The 16426-nt window shown below is 54.4% G+C and overlaps 9 non-coding genes across 9 annotated transcripts; 5 read left to right on the plus strand and 4 right to left on the minus strand.

Moving 5' to 3' along the window:
- Window positions 1-188: 188 nt before the first annotated feature.
- Window positions 189-354, plus strand: LOC137443538 (U1 spliceosomal RNA). The gene has a single exon (XR_010987919.1). It is a non-coding gene; the product is annotated as a U1 spliceosomal RNA (small nuclear RNA).
- A 568-nt stretch (window positions 355-922) lies between these two features.
- On the minus strand, window positions 923-1089 carry LOC137443540 (U1 spliceosomal RNA). Its single transcript, XR_010987921.1, has one exon. It is a non-coding gene; the product is annotated as a U1 spliceosomal RNA (small nuclear RNA).
- Window positions 1090-4116: 3027 nt separating this feature from the next.
- LOC137443553 (U1 spliceosomal RNA) lies at window positions 4117-4280 on the plus strand. The gene has a single exon (XR_010987930.1). It is a non-coding gene; the product is annotated as a U1 spliceosomal RNA (small nuclear RNA).
- Window positions 4281-4842: 562 nt separating this feature from the next.
- On the minus strand, window positions 4843-5007 carry LOC137443539 (U1 spliceosomal RNA). Its single transcript, XR_010987920.1, has one exon. It is a non-coding gene; the product is annotated as a U1 spliceosomal RNA (small nuclear RNA).
- Window positions 5008-8007: 3000 nt separating this feature from the next.
- Window positions 8008-8171, plus strand: LOC137443530 (U1 spliceosomal RNA). The gene has a single exon (XR_010987912.1). It is a non-coding gene; the product is annotated as a U1 spliceosomal RNA (small nuclear RNA).
- A 561-nt stretch (window positions 8172-8732) lies between these two features.
- On the minus strand, window positions 8733-8896 carry LOC137443533 (U1 spliceosomal RNA). The gene has a single exon (XR_010987915.1). It is a non-coding gene; the product is annotated as a U1 spliceosomal RNA (small nuclear RNA).
- A 3000-nt stretch (window positions 8897-11896) lies between these two features.
- Window positions 11897-12060, plus strand: LOC137443535 (U1 spliceosomal RNA). The gene has a single exon (XR_010987916.1). It is a non-coding gene; the product is annotated as a U1 spliceosomal RNA (small nuclear RNA).
- Window positions 12061-12621: 561 nt separating this feature from the next.
- On the minus strand, window positions 12622-12785 carry LOC137443536 (U1 spliceosomal RNA). Its single transcript, XR_010987917.1, has one exon. It is a non-coding gene; the product is annotated as a U1 spliceosomal RNA (small nuclear RNA).
- A 3000-nt stretch (window positions 12786-15785) lies between these two features.
- Window positions 15786-15949, plus strand: LOC137443531 (U1 spliceosomal RNA). Its single transcript, XR_010987913.1, has one exon. It is a non-coding gene; the product is annotated as a U1 spliceosomal RNA (small nuclear RNA).
- Window positions 15950-16426: the final 477 nt, after the last annotated feature.

Here is a 16426-nt window from a genome sequence, read left to right on the forward strand (position 1 = left end):
GGTGTGCCACACAGCGGGGCACGGGCAAGCGCGAGCGCGGACGGCGGCAGTACAGGGTGTCGTCGGGACGGGGGTGTCGGGGATGAGGCGTGGTGAAGTGTCCGAGGCGTCCGTGGGGTGCGGGGGTGTCCGGTGTGTTGAGTGTGCGTGCGGCGGCGGGCGGCGCGGTGTTGGGGAGGGAGGAAGGCATACTTACCTGGCAGGGGAGACACCATGATCAGGCAGGTGGTTTTCCCAGGGCGAGGCTCATCCTTTGCACTCCGGGTGTGCTGACCCCCTGCGATTTCCCCCAAATGCGGGAAACTCGACTGCATAATTTGTGGTAGTGGGGGACTGCGTTCGCGCTCTCCCCTGGTGTTCTGGGTGACAAAAGAAGGCCGAGGAGGTTGCTGAGGGAGAACTGGTCTCTCCACTATGGAGGTGACTTGAAGCTCCAGCGCCCGCGCAACACCTCTGCTGCAAGAGCTGGCAAATGGCCGACAGAGAGAGGTTCGCACTCGGGACTCACGGGGACCGGGACGGGACCATGCTCTGCCCATCCGCTGCGGCCTCGCCCAGGGCCGACGCACACCGCTCCGCTCTTCCCGACATGGAACCTGCCTTGTTCCGTCGCTTACGTAACGCTTCGCTCCCATGCCTTCTAAAACAATACCCAACCTCTGGCCGCCTGCGCTCAGCGCTGCACCTCCCCAACGCCCTCTGCTGCCCGCCACGCCCCACGGCGACATCTTGTGCCCGGGACGAGTCACAACAAACTCCTCACTTACCTAACCCCCACTGCCACTCAGTGCCACTTGTGTACAGGCCCAACAACAGCCACCACGACTCGGCTCAGCAAGAAAAAACGCTCAGCAATGAGCTCACCTAACCCTAGCCTCATCCTGTTACTCCGCTCAGCTGCTCTGTTCTTGCACCAGAACACCAGGGGAGAGCGCGAACGCAGTCCCCCACTACCACAAATTATGCAGTCGAGTTTCCCGCATTTGGGGGAAATCGCAGGGGTCAGCACACCCGGAGTGCAAAGGAGGAGCCTCGCCCTGGGAAAAACCACCTGCCTGATCATGGTGGTCTCCCCTGCCAGGTAAGTATGCTTCCTCCCTCCCCAACACCGCGCCGCCCGCCGCCGCACGCACACTCAACACACGGACACCCCCCGCACCCACGGACGCCTCGGACACTTCACCACGCCTCATCCCCGACACCCCCGTCCCGACGACACCCTGTACTGCCGCCGTCCGCGCTCGCGCTGCCCGTGCCCCGCTGTGTGGCACACCGGTGAGCTCCCGCCACGCCGCGCGGTGTCTCATCTGCATGGCCCCGCCTCCTACAGATTTTATTTTTGCTCTGCGGATTCGCTCTGAAGCGTCCACGGCGGGAAGCGACCGGGACGGTGTGGTAACGGCCTGGAGAAGTGAGATGAGGGGGGGGTCTCCCATGCGCCTCCCTGCACGGGTCGGTTAACAACAGGCGGCTCCTTGGCCAATGTCTCGTGCCCGGAACATCTGTGATCTGCTGCCACACAGCCAGATGCTGCTGTCCTGTGTCTCTCCATGAGCACTTGGTACAGACTGACACCACTCTGGGCCACAGTACATCAAGAAGAAAAAAGATGAAATTATTAAAATCAGGTAATTCACAGAATCACAAGGTCAGATAATCATGAAGAACCTGCTTTGAAACCAAGGCAACCAGGATGAGGGGGTCCCTATGCACAAAATGTTGTGATTAATCCCCAGCTAACCCGCTTGTTGGTGTAAAACCGTGGGTATGGCACTTAAAAACGTTTGGCAGGAGGCGTAACAGAATGTGAGAGTGATTGTGGGCATCTTGATAAATGGTAAATCCCTATGTCACCTTTAGTTGCCTCCAGCTGATTAAGATACCATTATGACCAATCACATCTCCTCTGATACTTGAAAAGTCAGCTGTAAGAAAGCCTTCTGAGACTCATATTGGGGTATCAGGAGGCCAGCAGTGTTTCATTGCAGCGCTGGCCTGCACGTGCAAAATAGCTTTGCGAAGATGAAGGAGCCCTTTGTCCCAAACTCAAGCAGTTTACATAGGTATTAATTATAAATATTCAGTAAATTTCCAGTCATTTGGTAACCTATTCATATCATCTCCTGGAATTAATTAACATGTTCATTAGTATGATATGGCACGCTCTGTTCTGCAGTCCAAAATGAGTCTGTGGTCCACCGGATGTCTCTAGTGGCAACTTAGAATCATCCTCAAAGTGCCCTGCAGTAAACCCTGTCCCCCGTGCGTCCTCTCTACATCCATCAGTTGACTGCCAAAGTGTAAACTGCTTCTGACTTGCTCAAGGCCGCAATCCTTTTGCTTTTGCCACTAGATATGGACCATCCGTTCCAAAAACAATGCTCCAAACATCCTCTTATCTCCTGCAGAGTTCTGGAAGTCTCCTATCATTTGTTGCTGAGCTCTGTGATTTTGGCAACTATGTTCCTAAAAGGATATGTGCAACAACGAGCACCTAAAAATTAGGCTACCAACAAAGGCTCTGTTTAGTATCAGTGGCTCTATTCAGTACCACCTCTCTAGAGAAGCTCCCACCAAGCCCAAGCCCCCTTACCCTCGCAGCATGTGCAGCGATTTTAGAAGTGGTTGTACCGATAAAGTAAATACAGCTCGGTGTAAATGAAGACTTGCTAACAAAGAGCAACTGTGCACACAGAATCTCCAAGGACAAGACACAGATGTTCCCATCACACACAACAGGTAGGAGCCCTGGGTAGGAGCCCTGCTTCTTTGATAAGGAAGCCCAAACCAGGCCATCCTCAAGGCTGAAAAAACAATGATGAAATTCCTGCAAGCTGTGCAAACTCAGTACTAAAGTTCAACTAAAGGACAATGTTAGACCCTTTGAATAGCACCACAGGCCCCTCAGAGACCACCACAGAGTTGCACCACACGTGTAATAGATACGTAAATACGGTGATCAGTTCCAGAAATTTAGATGGATATGGATGACCATAATCCAATGTATATCCATGTGTTTAAGAACCAACAAGTGGCTGCTCTGTCCCGCCAGCACGCAAGATCTGAGACATGATTCTCTTTGCACCCAAACTTGCACAACTTTGAAACAAAAATGCCTGCCTTCTAAAACTTACTGCTGGAGTCTTAGAGGAGTTCCTTACATAACCAAATTTTATGGCACCAGTACCTTGAAGATAGAGTAACAATCAAGCTATGTCCGCTGGTCTCTAGGTAGTAAGTGTTGGTTTGGCCTCACCTAATGTATTTTACTGTACAGGTCTCTGCCTCAAATTCAGCTGGTGTGACATCTTTGTGGAGTCATCATCCAGCACCCTTTACTGCACAGAACTCTGTGTGTCGGTTGGTTTATGCACACGGGATAAAGAACCCAGTATTGGGACAATGCTACCTGGGCTCCGCAGGAACTGGTGCTTGGCAGGCAGTCCCCAAGGTATCCTCAGCCAAGCAGCAGGGCTGGCTGCTCTGGACACGTCACTCTGTGTGGAACATGGGAGGAAGAGGAGGTGGCACCGACTTCAGGGCCAGGCCTGGCGTTGAGAGAGACATGGAATTGTGGAGTGCGTGCAAGGATAGAAGATGAGCGTCCAGAGCTGGGCTGTGGCTGGTACTGGCCAATGCTGTTCAAGAGAGGGAAGGGTCTGTTTATGGTCAGAACAGGAGCAGGGCAGAAGAGATGCCCAGGCTGACGCTTGTTGATGATGTCACCGACTGATGAGGTGAAGAGATGGTAGAGTTCGGTACTCAGCGGCGATAGAGCCGTAAGGGGCGGAGCAGAGCTGGAATTGTTGGGAAAGGGCCACGGAGGCCGCGACGCTGCCGGCAGAGCAGCCACGGACTGACAGGGCGGGGCTCCAGCACTCGGGGCGGGGCCATGCAGATGAGACACCGCGCGGCGTGGCGGGAGCTCACCGGTGTGCCACACAGCGGGGCACGGGCAGCGCGAGCGCGGACGGCGGCAGTACAGGGTGTCGTCGGGACGGGGGTGTCGGGGATGAGGCGTGGTGAAGTGTCCGAGGCGTCCGTGGGGTGCGGGGGTGTCCGTGTGTTGAGTGTGCGTGCGGCGGCGGGCGGCGCGGTGTTGGGGAGGGAGGAAGCATACTTACCTGGCAGGGGAGACACCATGATCAGGCAGGTGGTTTTCCCAGGGCGAGGCTCATCCTTTGCACTCCGGGTGTGCTGACCCCTGCGATTTCCCCAAATGCGGGAAACTCGACTGCATAATTTGTGGTAGTGGGGGACTGCGTTCGCGCTCTCCCCTGGTGTTCTGGTGACAAAAGAAGGCCGAGGAGGTTGCTGAGGGAGAACTGTCTCTCCACTATGGAGGTGACTTGAAGCTCCAGCGCCCGCGCAACACCTCTGCTGCAAGAGCTGGCAAATGGCCGACAGAGAGAGGTTCGCACTCGGGACTCACGGGGACCGGGACGGGGACCATGCTCTGCCCATCCGCTGCGGCCTCGCCCAGGGCCGACGCACACCGCTCCGCTCTTCCCGACATGGAACCTGCCTTGTTCCGTCGCTTACGTAACGCTTCGCTCCCATGCCTTCTAAAACAATACCCAACCTCTGGCCGCCTGCGCTCAGCGCTGCACCTCCCCAACGCCCTCTGCTGCCCGCCACGCCCCACGGCGACATCTTGTGCCCGGGACGAGTCACAACAACTCCTCACTTACCTAACCCCCACTGCCACTCAGTGCCACTTGTGTACAGGCCCAACAACAGCACCACGACTCGGCTCAGCAAGAAACGCTCAGCAATGAGCTCACCTAACCCTAGCCTCATCCTGTTACTCCGCTCAGCTGCTCTGTTCTTGCACCAGAACACCAGGGGAGAGCGCGAACGCAGTCCCCCACTACCACAAATTATGCAGTCGAGTTTCCCGCATTTGGGGAAATCGCAGGGGGTCAGCACACCCGGAGTGCAAAGGAGGAGCCTCGCCCTGGGAAAACCACCTGCCTGATCATGGTGTCTCCCCTGCCAGGTAAGTATGCTTCCTCCCTCCCCAACACCGCGCCGCCCGCCGCCGCACGCACACTCAACACACGGACACCCCCGCACCCCACGGACGCCTCGGACACTTCACCACGCCTCATCCCCGACACCCCCGTCCCGACGACACCCTGTACTGCCGCCGTCCGCGCTCGCGCTGCCCGTGCCCCGCTGTGTGGCACACCGGTGAGCTCCCGCCACGCCGCGCGGTGTCTCATCTGCATGGCCCCGCCTCCTACAGATTTTATTTTGCTCTGCGGATTCGCTCTGAAGCGTCCACGGCGGGAAGCGACCGGGACGGTGTGGTAACGGCCTGGAGAAGTGAGATGAGGGGGGGTCTCCCATGCGCCTCCTGCACGGGTCGGTTAACAACAGGCGGCTCCTTGGCCAATGTCTCGTGCCCGGAACATCTGTGATCCTGCTGCCACACAGCCAGATGCTGCTGTCCTGTGTCTCTCCATGAGCACTTGGTACAGACTGACACCACTCTGGGCCACAGTACATCAAGAAGAAAAAAGATGAAATTATTAAAATCAGGTAATCACAGAATCACAAGGTCAGATAATCATGAAGAACCTGCTTTGAAACCAAGGCAACCAGGATGAGGGGTCCCTATGCACAAAATGTTGTGATTAATCCCCAGCTAACCGCTTGTTGGTGTAAACCGTGGGTATGGCACTTAAAACGTTTGGCAGGAGGCGTAACAGAATGTGAGAGTGATTGTGGGCATCTTGATAAATGGTAAATCCCTATGTCACCTTTAGTTGCCTCCAGCTGATTAAGATACCATTATGACCAATCACATCTCCTCTGATACTTGAAAAGTCAGCTGTAAGAAAGCCTTCTGAGACTCATATTGGGGTATCAGGAGGCCAGCAGTGTTTCATTGCAGCGCTGGCTGCACGTGCAAATAGCTTTGCGAAGATGAAGGAGCCTTGTCCCAAACTCAAGCAGTTTACATAGGTATTAATTATAAATATTCAGTAAATTTCCAGTCATTTGGTAACCTATTCATATCATCTCCTGGAATTAATTAACATGTTCATTAGTATGATATGGCACGCTCTGTTCTGCAGTCCAAAATGAGTCTGTGGTCCACCGGATGTCTCTAGTGGCAACTTAGAATCATCCTCAAAGTGCCCTGCAGTAAACCCTGTCCCCGTGCGTCCTCTCTACATCCATCAGTTGACTGCCAAAGTGTAAACTGCTTCTGACTTGCTCAAGGCCGCAATCCTTTTGCTTTTGCCACTAGATATGGACCATCCGTTCCAAAAACAATGCTCCAAACATCCTCTTATCTCCTGCAGAGTTCTGGAAGTCTCCTATCATTTGTTGCTGAGCTCTGTGATTTTGGCAACTATGTTCCTAAAAGGATATGTGCAACAACGAGCACCTAAAAATTAGGCTACCAACAAAGGCTCTGTTTAGTATCAGTGGCTCTATTCAGTACCACCTCTCTAGAGAAGCTCCCACCAAGCCAAGCCCCTTACCCTCGCAGCATGTGCAGCGATTTTAGAAGTGGTTGTACCGATAAAGTAAATACAGCTCGGTGTAAATGAAGACTTGCTAACAAAGAGCAACTGTGCACACAGAATCTCCAAGGACAAGACACAGATGTTCCCATCACACACAACAGGTAGGAGCCCTGCTTCTTTGATAAGGAAGCCCAAACCAGGCCATCCTCAAGGCTGAAAAAACAATGATGAAATTCCTGCAAGCTGTGCAAACTCAGTACTAAAGTTCAACTAAAGGACAATGTTAGACCCTTTGAATAGCACCACAGGCCCCTCAGAGACCACCACAGAGTTGCACCACACGTGTAATAGATACGTAAATACGGTGATCAGTTCCAGAAATTTAGATGGATATGGATGACCATAATCCAATGTATATCCATGTGTTTAAGAACCAACAAGTGGCTGCTCTGTCCCGCCAGCACGCAAGATCTGAGACATGATTCTCTTTGCACCCAAACTTGCACAACTTTGAAACAAAAATGCCTGCCTTCTAAAACTTACTGCTGGAGTCTTAGAGGAGTTCCTTACATAACCAAATTTTATGGCACCAGTACCTTGAAGATAGAGTAACAATCAAGCTATGTCCGCTGGTCTCTAGGTAGTAAGTGTTGGTTTGGCCTCACCTAATGTATTTTACTGTACAGGTCTCTGCCTCAAATTCAGCTGGTGTGACATCTTTGTGGAGTCATCATCCAGCACCCTTTACTGCACAGAACTCTGTGTGTCGGTTGGTTTATGCACACGGGATAAAGAACCCAGTATTGGGACAATGCTACCTGGGCTCCGCAGGAACTGGTGCTTGGCAGGCAGTCCCCAAGGTATCCTCAGCCAAGCAGCAGGGCTGGCTGCTCTGGACACGTCACTCTGTGTGGAACATGGGAGGAAGAGGAGGTGGCACCGACTTCAGGGCCAGGCCTGGCGTTGAGAGAGACATGGAATTGTGGAGTGCGTGCAAGGATAGAAGATGAGCGTCCAGAGCTGGGCTGTGGCTGGTACTGGCCAATGCTGTTCAAGAGAGGGAAGGGTCTGTTTATGGTCAGAACAGGAGCAGGGCAGAAGAGATGCCCAGGCTGACGCTTGTTGATGATGTCACCGACTGATGAGGTGAAGAGATGGTAGAGTTCGGTACTCAGCGGCGATAGAGCCGTAAGGGGCGGAGCAGAGCTGGAATTGTTGGGAAAGGGCCACGGAGGCCGCGACGCTGCCGGCAGAGCAGCCACGGACTGACAGGGCGGGGCTCCAGCACTCGGGGCGGGGCCATGCAGATGAGACACCGCGCGGCGTGGCGGGAGCTCACCGGTGTGCCACACAGCGGGGCACGGGCAGCGCGAGCGCGGACGGCGGCAGTACAGGGTGTCGTCGGGACGGGGGTGTCGGGGATGAGGCGTGGTGAAGTGTCCGAGGCGTCCGTGGGGTGCGGGGGTGTCCGTGTGTTGAGTGTGCGTGCGGCGGCGGGCGGCGCGGTGTTGGGGAGGGAGGAAGCATACTTACCTGGCAGGGGAGACACCATGATCAGGCAGGTGGTTTTCCCAGGGCGAGGCTCATCCTTTGCACTCCGGGTGTGCTGACCCCTGCGATTTCCCCAAATGCGGGAAACTCGACTGCATAATTTGTGGTAGTGGGGGACTGCGTTCGCGCTCTCCCCTGGTGTTCTGGTGACAAAAGAAGGCCGAGGAGGTTGCTGAGGGAGAACTGTCTCTCCACTATGGAGGTGACTTGAAGCTCCAGCGCCCGCGCAACACCTCTGCTGCAAGAGCTGGCAAATGGCCGACAGAGAGAGGTTCGCACTCGGGACTCACGGGGACCGGGACGGGACCATGCTCTGCCCATCCGCTGCGGCCTCGCCCAGGGCCGACGCACACCGCTCCGCTCTTCCCGACATGGAACCTGCCTTGTTCCGTCGCTTACGTAACGCTTCGCTCCCATGCCTTCTAAAACAATACCCAACCTCTGGCCGCCTGCGCTCAGCGCTGCACCTCCCCAACGCCCTCTGCTGCCCGCCACGCCCCACGGCGACATCTTGTGCCCGGGACGAGTCACAACAACTCCTCACTTACCTAACCCCCACTGCCACTCAGTGCCACTTGTGTACAGGCCCAACAACAGCACCACGACTCGGCTCAGCAAGAAACGCTCAGCAATGAGCTCACCTAACCCTAGCCTCATCCTGTTACTCCGCTCAGCTGCTCTGTTCTTGCACCAGAACACCAGGGGAGAGCGCGAACGCAGTCCCCCACTACCACAAATTATGCAGTCGAGTTTCCCGCATTTGGGGAAATCGCAGGGGTCAGCACACCCGGAGTGCAAAGGAGGAGCCTCGCCCTGGGAAAACCACCTGCCTGATCATGGTGTCTCCCCTGCCAGGTAAGTATGCTTCCTCCCTCCCCAACACCGCGCCGCCCGCCGCCGCACGCACACTCAACACACGGACACCCCCGCACCCCACGGACGCCTCGGACACTTCACCACGCCTCATCCCCGACACCCCCGTCCCGACGACACCCTGTACTGCCGCCGTCCGCGCTCGCGCTGCCCGTGCCCCGCTGTGTGGCACACCGGTGAGCTCCCGCCACGCCGCGCGGTGTCTCATCTGCATGGCCCCGCCTCCTACAGATTTTATTTTGCTCTGCGGATTCGCTCTGAAGCGTCCACGGCGGGAAGCGACCGGGACGGTGTGGTAACGGCCTGGAGAAGTGAGATGAGGGGGGGTCTCCCATGCGCCTCCTGCACGGGTCGGTTAACAACAGGCGGCTCCTTGGCCAATGTCTCGTGCCCGGAACATCTGTGATCCTGCTGCCACACAGCCAGATGCTGCTGTCCTGTGTCTCTCCATGAGCACTTGGTACAGACTGACACCACTCTGGGCCACAGTACATCAAGAAGAAAAAAGATGAAATTATTAAAATCAGGTAATCACAGAATCACAAGGTCAGATAATCATGAAGAACCTGCTTTGAAACCAAGGCAACCAGGATGAGGGGTCCCTATGCACAAAATGTTGTGATTAATCCCCAGCTAACCGCTTGTTGGTGTAAACCGTGGGTATGGCACTTAAAACGTTTGGCAGGAGGCGTAACAGAATGTGAGAGTGATTGTGGGCATCTTGATAAATGGTAAATCCCTATGTCACCTTTAGTTGCCTCCAGCTGATTAAGATACCATTATGACCAATCACATCTCCTCTGATACTTGAAAAGTCAGCTGTAAGAAAGCCTTCTGAGACTCATATTGGGGTATCAGGAGGCCAGCAGTGTTTCATTGCAGCGCTGGCTGCACGTGCAAATAGCTTTGCGAAGATGAAGGAGCCTTGTCCCAAACTCAAGCAGTTTACATAGGTATTAATTATAAATATTCAGTAAATTTCCAGTCATTTGGTAACCTATTCATATCATCTCCTGGAATTAATTAACATGTTCATTAGTATGATATGGCACGCTCTGTTCTGCAGTCCAAAATGAGTCTGTGGTCCACCGGATGTCTCTAGTGGCAACTTAGAATCATCCTCAAAGTGCCCTGCAGTAAACCCTGTCCCCGTGCGTCCTCTCTACATCCATCAGTTGACTGCCAAAGTGTAAACTGCTTCTGACTTGCTCAAGGCCGCAATCCTTTTGCTTTTGCCACTAGATATGGACCATCCGTTCCAAAAACAATGCTCCAAACATCCTCTTATCTCCTGCAGAGTTCTGGAAGTCTCCTATCATTTGTTGCTGAGCTCTGTGATTTTGGCAACTATGTTCCTAAAAGGATATGTGCAACAACGAGCACCTAAAAATTAGGCTACCAACAAAGGCTCTGTTTAGTATCAGTGGCTCTATTCAGTACCACCTCTCTAGAGAAGCTCCCACCAAGCCAAGCCCCTTACCCTCGCAGCATGTGCAGCGATTTTAGAAGTGGTTGTACCGATAAAGTAAATACAGCTCGGTGTAAATGAAGACTTGCTAACAAAGAGCAACTGTGCACACAGAATCTCCAAGGACAAGACACAGATGTTCCCATCACACACAACAGGTAGGAGCCCTGCTTCTTTGATAAGGAAGCCCAAACCAGGCCATCCTCAAGGCTGAAAAAACAATGATGAAATTCCTGCAAGCTGTGCAAACTCAGTACTAAAGTTCAACTAAAGGACAATGTTAGACCCTTTGAATAGCACCACAGGCCCCTCAGAGACCACCACAGAGTTGCACCACACGTGTAATAGATACGTAAATACGGTGATCAGTTCCAGAAATTTAGATGGATATGGATGACCATAATCCAATGTATATCCATGTGTTTAAGAACCAACAAGTGGCTGCTCTGTCCCGCCAGCACGCAAGATCTGAGACATGATTCTCTTTGCACCCAAACTTGCACAACTTTGAAACAAAAATGCCTGCCTTCTAAAACTTACTGCTGGAGTCTTAGAGGAGTTCCTTACATAACCAAATTTTATGGCACCAGTACCTTGAAGATAGAGTAACAATCAAGCTATGTCCGCTGGTCTCTAGGTAGTAAGTGTTGGTTTGGCCTCACCTAATGTATTTTACTGTACAGGTCTCTGCCTCAAATTCAGCTGGTGTGACATCTTTGTGGAGTCATCATCCAGCACCCTTTACTGCACAGAACTCTGTGTGTCGGTTGGTTTATGCACACGGGATAAAGAACCCAGTATTGGGACAATGCTACCTGGGCTCCGCAGGAACTGGTGCTTGGCAGGCAGTCCCCAAGGTATCCTCAGCCAAGCAGCAGGGCTGGCTGCTCTGGACACGTCACTCTGTGTGGAACATGGGAGGAAGAGGAGGTGGCACCGACTTCAGGGCCAGGCCTGGCGTTGAGAGAGACATGGAATTGTGGAGTGCGTGCAAGGATAGAAGATGAGCGTCCAGAGCTGGGCTGTGGCTGGTACTGGCCAATGCTGTTCAAGAGAGGGAAGGGTCTGTTTATGGTCAGAACAGGAGCAGGGCAGAAGAGATGCCCAGGCTGACGCTTGTTGATGATGTCACCGACTGATGAGGTGAAGAGATGGTAGAGTTCGGTACTCAGCGGCGATAGAGCCGTAAGGGGCGGAGCAGAGCTGGAATTGTTGGGAAAGGGCCACGGAGGCCGCGACGCTGCCGGCAGAGCAGCCACGGACTGACAGGGCGGGGCTCCAGCACTCGGGGCGGGGCCATGCAGATGAGACACCGCGCGGCGTGGCGGGAGCTCACCGGTGTGCCACACAGCGGGGCACGGGCAGCGCGAGCGCGGACGGCGGCAGTACAGGGTGTCGTCGGGACGGGGGTGTCGGGGATGAGGCGTGGTGAAGTGTCCGAGGCGTCCGTGGGGTGCGGGGGTGTCCGTGTGTTGAGTGTGCGTGCGGCGGCGGGCGGCGCGGTGTTGGGGAGGGAGGAAGCATACTTACCTGGCAGGGGAGACACCATGATCAGGCAGGTGGTTTTCCCAGGGCGAGGCTCCTCCTTTGCACTCCGGGTGTGCTGACCCCTGCGATTTCCCCAAATGCGGGAAACTCGACTGCATAATTTGTGGTAGTGGGGGACTGCGTTCGCGCTCTCCCCTGGTGTTCTGGTGACAAAAGAAGGCCGAGGAGGTTGCTGAGGGAGAACTGTCTCTCCACTATGGAGGTGACTTGAAGCTCCAGCGCCCGCGCAACACCTCTGCTGCAAGAGCTGGCAAATGGCCGACAGAGAGAGGTTCGCACTCGGGACTCACGGGGACCGGGACGGGACCATGCTCTGCCCATCCGCTGCGGCCTCGCCCAGGGCCGACGCACACCGCTCCGCTCTTCCCGACATGGAACCTGCCTTGTTCCGTCGCTTACGTAACGCTTCGCTCCCATGCCTTCTAAAACAATACCCAACCTCTGGCCGCCTGCGCTCAGCGCTGCACCTCCCCAACGCCCTCTGCTGCCCGCCACGCCCCACGGCGACATCTTGTGCCCGGGACGAGTCACAACAACTCCTCACTTACCTAACCCCCACTGCCACTCAGTGCCACTTGTGTACAGGCCCAACAACAGCACCACGACTCGGCTCAGCAAGAAACGCTCAGCAATGAGCTCACCTAACCCTAGCCTCATCCTGTTACTCCGCTCAGCTGCTCTGTTCTTGCACCAGAACACCAGGGGAGAGCGCGAACGCAGTCCCCCACTACCACAAATTATGCAGTCGAGTTTCCCGCATTTGGGGAAATCGCAGGGGTCAGCACACCCGGAGTGCAAAGGAGGAGCCTCGCCCTGGGAAAACCACCTGCCTGATCATGGTGTCTCCCCTGCCAGGTAAGTATGCTTCCTCCCTCCCCAACACCGCGCCGCCCGCCGCCGCACGCACACTCAACACACGGACACCCCCGCACCCCACGGACGCCTCGGACACTTCACCACGCCTCATCCCCGACACCCCCGTCCCGACGACACCCTGTACTGCCGCCGTCCGCGCTCGCGCTGCCCGTGCCCCGCTGTGTGGCACACCGGTGAGCTCCCGCCACGCCGCGCGGTGTCTCATCTGCATGGCCCCGCCTCCTACAGATTTTATTTTGCTCTGCGGATTCGCTCTGAAGCGTCCACGGCGGGAAGCGACCGGGACGGTGTGGTAACGGCCTGGAGAAGTGAGATGAGGGGGGGTCTCCCATGCGCCTCCTGCACGGGTCGGTTAACAACAGGCGGCTCCTTGGCCAATGTCTCGTGCCCGGAACATCTGTGATCCTGCTGCCACACAGCCAGATGCTGCTGTCCTGTGTCTCTCCATGAGCACTTGGTACAGACTGACACCACTCTGGGCCACAGTACATCAAGAAGAAAAAAGATGAAATTATTAAAATCAGGTAATCACAGAATCACAAGGTCAGATAATCATGAAGAACCTGCTTTGAAACCAAGGCAACCAGGATGAGGGGTCCCTATGCACAAAATGTTGTGATTAATCCCCAGCTAACCGCTTGTTGGTGTAAACCGTGGGTATGGCACTTAAAACGTTTGGCAGGAGGCGTAACAGAATGTGAGAGTGATTGTGGGCATCTTGATAAATGGTAAATCCCTATGTCACCTTTAGTTGCCTCCAGCTGATTAAGATACCATTATGACCAATCACATCTCCTCTGATACTTGAAAAGTCAGCTGTAAGAAAGCCTTCTGAGACTCATATTGGGGTATCAGGAGGCCAGCAGTGTTTCATTGCAGCGCTGGCTGCACGTGCAAATAGCTTTGCAAAGATGAAGGAGCCTTGTCCCAAACTCAAGCAGTTTACATAGGTATTAATTATAAATATTCAGTAAATTTCCAGTCATTTGGTAACCTATTCATATCATCTCCTGGAATTAATTAACATGTTCATTAGTATGATATGGCACGCTCTGTTCTGCAGTCCAAAATGAGTCTGTGGTCCACCGGATGTCTCTAGTGGCAACTTAGAATCATCCTCAAAGTGCCCTGCAGTAAACCCTGTCCCCGTGCGTCCTCTCTACATCCATCAGTTGACTGCCAAAGTGTAAACTGCTTCTGACTTGCTCAAGGCCGCAATCCTTTTGCTTTTGCCACTAGATATGGACCATCCGTTCCAAAAACAATGCTCCAAACATCCTCTTATCTCCTGCAGAGTTCTGGAAGTCTCCTATCATTTGTTGCTGAGCTCTGTGATTTTGGCAACTATGTTCCTAAAAGGATATGTGCAACAACGAGCACCTAAAAATTAGGCTACCAACAAAGGCTCTGTTTAGTATCAGTGGCTCTATTCAGTACCACCTCTCTAGAGAAGCTCCCACCAAGCCAAGCCCCTTACCCTCGCAGCATGTGCAGCGATTTTAGAAGTGGTTGTACCGATAAAGTAAATACAGCTCGGTGTAAATGAAGACTTGCTAACAAAGAGCAACTGTGCACACAGAATCTCCAAGGACAAGACACAGATGTTCCCATCACACACAACAGGTAGGAGCCCTGCTTCTTTGATAAGGAAGCCCAAACCAGGCCATCCTCAAGGCTGAAAAAACAATGATGAAATTCCTGCAAGCTGTGCAAACTCAGTACTAAAGTTCAACTAAAGGACAATGTTAGACCCTTTGAATAGCACCACAGGCCCCTCAGAGACCACCACAGAGTTGCACCACACGTGTAATAGATACGTAAATACGGTGATCAGTTCCAGAAATTTAGATGGATATGGATGACCATAATCCAATGTATATCCATGTGTTTAAGAACCAACAAGTGGCTGCTCTGTCCCGCCAGCACGCAAGATCTGAGACATGATTCTCTTTGCACCCAAACTTGCACAACTTTGAAACAAAAATGCCTGCCTTCTAAAACTTACTGCTGGAGTCTTAGAGGAGTTCCTTACATAACCAAATTTTATGGCACCAGTACCTTGAAGATAGAGTAACAATCAAGCTATGTCCGCTGGTCTCTAGGTAGTAAGTGTTGGTTTGGCCTCACCTAATGTATTTTACTGTACAGGTCTCTGCCTCAAATTCAGCTGGTGTGACATCTTTGTGGAGTCATCATCCAGCACCCTTTACTGCACAGAACTCTGTGTGTCGGTTGGTTTATGCACACGGGATAAAGAACCCAGTATTGGGACAATGCTACCTGGGCTCCGCAGGAACTGGTGCTTGGCAGGCAGTCCCCAAGGTATCCTCAGCCAAGCAGCAGGGCTGGCTGCTCTGGACACGTCACTCTGTGTGGAACATGGGAGGAAGAGGAGGTGGCACCGACTTCAGGGCCAGGCCTGGCGTTGAGAGAGACATGGAATTGTGGAGTGCGTGCAAGGATAGAAGATGAGCGTCCAGAGCTGGGCTGTGGCTGGTACTGGCCAATGCTGTTCAAGAGAGGGAAGGGTCTGTTTATGGTCAGAACAGGAGCAGGGCAGAAGAGATGCCCAGGCTGACGCTTGTTGATGATGTCACCGACTGATGAGGTGAAGAGATGGTAGAGTTCGGTACTCAGCGGCGATAGAGCCGTAAGGGGCGGAGCAGAGCTGGAATTGTTGGGAAAGGGCCACGGAGGCCGCGACGCTGCCGGCAGAGCAGCCACGGACTGACAGGGCGGGGCTCCAGCACTCGGGGCGGGGCCATGCAGATGAGACACCGCGCGGCGTGGCGGGAGCTCACCGGTGTGCCACACAGCGGGGCACGGGCAGCGCGAGCGCGGACGGCGGCAGTACAGGGTGTCGTCGGGACGGGGGTGTCGGGGATGAGGCGTGGTGAAGTGTCCGAGGCGTCCGTGGGGTGCGGGGGTGTCCGTGTGTTGAGTGTGCGTGCGGCGGCGGGCGGCGCGGTGTTGGGGAGGGAGGAAGCATACTTACCTGGCAGGGGAGACACCATGATCAGGCAGGTGGTTTTCCCAGGGCGAGGCTCATCCTTTGCACTCCGGGTGTGCTGACCCCTGCGATTTCCCCAAATGCGGGAAACTCGACTGCATAATTTGTGGTAGTGGGGGACTGCGTTCGCGCTCTCCCCTGGTGTTCTGGTGCAAGAACAGAGCAGCTGAGCGGAGTAACAGGATGAGGCTAGGGTTAGGTGAGCTCATTGCTGAGCGTTTCTTGCTGAGCCGAGTCGTGGTGCTGTTGTTGGGCCTGTACACAAGTGGCACTGAGTGGCAGTGGGGGTTAGGTAAGTGAGGAGTTGTTGTGACTCGTCCCGGGCACAAGATGTCGCCGTGGGGCGTGGCGGGCAGCAGAGGGCGTTGGGGAGGTGCAGCGCTGAGCGCAGGCGGCCAGAGGTTGGGTATTGTTTTAGAAGGCATGGGAGCGAAGCGTTACGTAAGCGACGGAACAAGGCAGGTTCCATGTCGGGAAGAGCGGAGCGGTGTGCGTCGGCCCTGGGCGAGGCCGCAGCGGATGGGCAGAGAGCATGGTCCCGTCCCGGTCCCCGTGAGTCCCGAGTGCGAACCTCTCTCTGTCGGCCATTTGCCAGCTCTTGCAGCAGAGGTGTTGCGC

This window comes from Melanerpes formicivorus, unplaced genomic scaffold (genome assembly GCF_026170545.1).
Source record: "Melanerpes formicivorus ecotype bairdi unplaced genomic scaffold, bMelFor1.0.p_v2 SCAF_9, whole genome shotgun sequence".
NCBI classification, from domain to species: domain Eukaryota; kingdom Metazoa; phylum Chordata; class Aves; order Piciformes; family Picidae; genus Melanerpes; species Melanerpes formicivorus.